A 5,126-nucleotide genomic window follows, 5' to 3' on the forward strand; every position below is an offset into this window, starting at 1 on the left:
TATTTTCAAATGTTTTCACTTTTAAAGCTTTTTACTAGAAAATAAAATTGTTGTAGAAATATTTACTTATTCATGATCACAGCCATAATGTTTTTTAAAAAAATAATTATATGAGAAAGAATAGAAAAATCTGCATTAAAAATCCTTTTTTTACAGGCAATTGGGATATTATTTAATTGTATATTTTGAAGATTTTCTGCAGTAATCCATGCTCTGTCGAATATGCTCCCCTCAGAGATTGGCCCAAACACTGATGTGAAGCTTCAAAATTCTGGTGTTCCTGAATCTGGGACACTGAATATGTTTCCTGGCTTTATTTGTAATTGTCCAAGTATCTTAGCTATTGAGTATATTATTATTCAGGAGATTTAGTATCTCCCTGATTCCAAAATGATTCTGGGTGGCCTAGATAAAAAATAAGAATAGAAAAACAATAAAAAGGTAGTTCAACGCATTTAGAACCATACTTCTCTAACAACAATAAAATCACCAACAGGATGCCACAAACTTCCTACTCAAGCTTGGAAAAGACTTTTTTTTGCCATCAGCACGGAAGTGCTATGGATCTTTGGGTGGTAATCATTATTAAATGGCAGATACCGTGACAAAGAAGGCACGTCTCCTGAGTCCTACTAGATAACATTCTTTGATTGAAAAGACCCAACATGTACCAATTCTGCCCAATCTTTCTGTATAGGAAAGAATTATGGATAGGCGATCCCTCAAGTAACATGGTCCTAACAAATAGATAAAGAAGTTTCTTATTTAACACTAGAAAATAGGAAGTTCAGAATATAATTTTTTAAACACAACACAAATATCTAAACATGAGACTGGATCTGGGCTGCATTTACTTTTGGGCCCATTGAAGCCTTAAATTCTGGGTGAGGCAAATCCTTTAGAGAATTTTCTTGATCCATGATATCTTGAACAGGTTCATTTCTTTTCTAAAGAAACAAATCAATAAAGATACAGAGTACTGTGGTTTTGATCAGAAAAATATTTTACATTATTAACTCTTTCAGGCTTGTCTTGTAGCCATTCTATATTTTTAAGTTGCGGTATTTGATGTATTTTTATGATTTTCTTGAATCATACCAAATGAACTGAATATATTCAGAGCTTAACCACCATGTAATACGGACTTTTAAATTTGAATTCCCAAACAAAGCTGTTGGTTGGCCCCAACCAACAATGGCATAAGTGATCCCTTCCAAGAGTATGATTCTATGATTTTGTTTCAGTAGAACTTAGTTCAAAATCAATAACTGCATTATAAATTCAGCAGTTACTATCATGCATTTGATCCAGACGGTTGGAGGCAGCTCACTTAGTAATGATCTTGTTCTGCAGGCTAAGGTAGTTCAACAGTAATACAAAAAGGGAATGAATGAATGAATGTGATGAGACATCCTCATGAATGTGTAAGAATCCAGTTCTAGCTGTGACAGAGCACTTTGTGAACTTATAGATCTGAAAACTATAATACTCGTTTGGCAAGACAACTTAGAATTGAGTAGTTGGATAGTTACAAAGCTGCTATAATCCAACAAATGGAGCATAAATTCTCAAATTCATGAACGTGTCTCATCACATTCCCTTCATGACCTGAGGTGATAGGCAAGTTGATTGCGTTTTGAAGCAAGACTTGTCTAGCAACTGGAAGGATTGGAATTAGTCTGGCCTTATCTTGCCTTTGATTTAGAATGCTTTGAAACTGAGTTTTGATGCTTAATATTTCTACATTCTAGCAATAGCAGTTCTTATATATTATTAGCTTAATGTTAAATTGTAAAGCAAAATAAACAAAATTGAAAACTTTAAATTGGCTCCATGCTTCCTTGTATAATGGTGTAAATATTAATGGAACTGTAATTTCTTAAAGACTAAATCATAATGTGTATATATAATAGTACTAGGAAAAAAGATGTGGGTAATTTTCCCACTAAAGTTTATATAAACCTAATCAAGAACTAGCAAAACTAGTTGCACCTAGCTTAATGATGTCCTAGTAGATTGTGAATATGTTTTGTACAATATTTGAATCACAGTATTTAATACCTGCAGATAATTCTTATTTAACTCTTATGTTAGTACCATACCATCAGTATATAATGTGATGGTATTGTATTAACATAAGGGTTAAATAAGTGATGTTATTATAAATAGTGAAGTAATTGGAATGGACAAGCAAAGGCTATTTATACTAAAATTCCACAGTGAAACTTGATGGATAGTTAATAATTATGTCATAAAAGAAATCATTGTTCAGAATAAATTTCTGAAAGTATTCTTATGAGATGTCTGATAGATTCAGTTCCGATTGTTCCATAGAGAAAAATGCTACCAGAATAGCTGATTCTAGTTAACCTTTTCCTTGACTATTAAATCTCATATAGAAAATTAGTGGAGGGGAGGTTCAATACAATGTATCAAATAATGGGAACAGTGTTGTTCAATGTATTAGGGCTGTCAGCTATTTTGGTCTATTTCAGTTTGAGCAATTTCAAAAATGAGGTTATGTTTATTAAATATTCATTGTTTTATATCATACATTCCATTTCTATGTTGAGCTGTGTGTTCTTTAGGTGTCCAAAGTGTTTACAAACATCATTGTCATTATAATCTCTCTCTCTCTCTCTCTCTCTCTCTCTCACACACACACACACACACACACACACACACACTGGGGCAAAAAAGTATTTAGTCAGCCACTAATTGTGCAAGTTCTCCCACTTAAAAAGATGAGAGAGGCCTGTAATTGACATCATAGGTAGACCTCAACTATGAGAGAAAAAATGAGAAAACAAATCCAGACAATCACATTGTCTAATTTGGAAAGATTTTTTTTTTTGCAAATTATGGTGGAAAATAAGTATTTGGTCAATATCGAAAGTTCATCTCAATACTTTGTTATATATCCTTTGTTGGCAATGACAGAGGTCAAACGTTTTCTGTAAGTCTTCACAAGGTTGGCCCACACTGTTGCTGGTACGTTGGCCCATTCCTCCATGCAGATCTCTAGAGTAGTGATGTTGTGGGGCTGTTGCTGGGCAACACGGATTTTCAACTCCTTCCAAAGGTTTTCTATGGGGTTGAGATCTGGAGACTGGCTAGACCACTCCAGGATCTTGAAATGCTTCTTATGAAGCCACTCCTTCGTAGCCCAGGTGGTGTGTTTGGGATCATTGTCCTGCTGAAAGACTCAGCCATGTTTCATCTTCAATGCCCTTGCTGATGGAAGGAGGTTTGCACTCAAAATTTCATGGCCTCATTCATTCTTTCCTGTACACGGATCAGTCGTCCTGTTCCCTTTATAGAGAAACAGCCCCAAAGCATGATGTTGCCACCCCCATGCTTCACAGTAGGTATGATGTTCTTTTGATGCAAGTCAGCATTCTCTCTCCTCCAAACACGACAGTTGTGTTTCTACCAAACAGTTCTACTTTGGTTTCATCTGACCAAAGTGGAGTTTGGAGTGTGGCTGTTTGAGGTTGTGGACAGGTGTCTTTTATACTGCTAACAAGTTCAAACAGGTGCCATTAATACAGGTAATGAGTGGAGGACAGAGCAGCCTCTTAAAGAAGTTACAGGTTTGTGAGAGCCAGAAATCTTGCTTGTTTGTAGGTGACCAAATACTTATTTTCCAGCATAATTTGCAAAAAAATTCTTTCCAAATCACACAATGTGATTATCTGGATTTGTTTTCTCATTTTGTCTCTCATAGTTGAAGTCTACCTATTATGTCAATTACAGGCCTCTCTTATCTTTTTAAGTGGGAGAACTTGCACAATTGGTGGCTGACTAAATACTTTTTTGCCCCACTGTATATTACATATACATACATACATACATACACACATACACACACACACGCAAATATGCAGTAATGTATAAACAAATATGCGAAACTATGAATCATTTTTATAACATATACTACCATTATAGTATCGATTGTACAGCTATGAAAATATTTACTTAGTGGTTTTTCTTTCTTATGTAGACCATATTTCATCCAATTCCACTCCTGTAACCTTAATATCTGTCATTTAACCATTTGTATAATAGTTCCCATGTTATAAAATAATCCGAATCTTCTTTTCCACCTATCCATCTCTACACATCCCGAAAATTTTTTATTATATCTGGAGGGGTTTCTGGGTTTTTCCAACATTGTATATATGCAACATACGACTGCTGTTGGGATATGTAAAACCAAATATGTGTTACCCTTATAGTTTCCTGGAAGCATGCCCAACAAAAATGTCTCGGGTTTCAATCTATGTGTTGTGTTGTCATATTTTCCAGCCATATGTGTATTTTCTTACAGTATTTTTTGGCTTTGGGACATGTCCACCAAGTGGTAGTATGAGCCTAGTGTTTGATTGCATTTCCAACATTTGACAGATTTATTTTTATACATGTCCGCTAATCTTGCAGGTGAGTAGTGCCATCTATAAAACATTTTATAGAGGTTTTCTTTATATGCTGTTGACATTGAGTTTTATGATTTCTATTCCATAATTTCTGCCACCTGTCCAAATCTATTGTGCAGCCAAAATTCTTAGCCCAAATTATCAGTTTCTTTTACTTGTTCTTCCAATTTGCAAGTTAATAATAATAATAGTATATCCTCCTGATTAATTTTTGATCTGTTTCCATTAAGATCTCATCTAGCTAATTTGGTTCATTATAAAACCCATAGTCCTGCCTGTCTTTTTCATACTTGGATTGTATCTGCAACTGTGGCCACCATGATAGGTCAGTCCCTAATCTTTTTAGTTCTTGTTTTGTTTTTAGTTCTCCCTTCATTTAGGGTTAGGGTTAGGGTTAGGGTTAGGACTAAAGCGCGCTCGACGAAACCGCGTACCTGACGTCATCACAGCGCGACGAAAAAAGCACACTGTGAGCGGTAAAGCTAAAATTAACGTGTAAACCTAAACCTAACCCCCCCAAACCTAAACCTAACCCTTAACCTAAACCTAACCCTTAACCTAACGCTAAACCTAACACTAACCCTTAACCTAACCCTAACGCTTAACCCTAAACCTAACCCTAACCCTTAACCTAACCCTAACCCTTACCTTTACGTGAATCGGCTTGCTTTAAAAGCGCTTTTTAAAGCG

The 5,126-nt window shown here is 35.3% G+C and overlaps 1 long non-coding RNA gene across 1 annotated transcript; it reads right to left on the bottom strand.

Moving 5' to 3' along the window:
* LOC116520770 lies at positions 1 to 5,126 on the bottom strand. Its single transcript, XR_004256837.1, has 2 exons — positions 5,085 to 5,126; positions 1 to 405 (listed from the first exon to the last, which is right to left on the bottom strand). It is a non-coding gene; the product is annotated as an uncharacterized LOC116520770 (long non-coding RNA).

The sequence above is a fragment of the Thamnophis elegans genome, chromosome Z (genome assembly GCF_009769535.1).
Source record: "Thamnophis elegans isolate rThaEle1 chromosome Z, rThaEle1.pri, whole genome shotgun sequence".
NCBI classification, from domain to species: domain Eukaryota; kingdom Metazoa; phylum Chordata; class Lepidosauria; order Squamata; family Colubridae; genus Thamnophis; species Thamnophis elegans.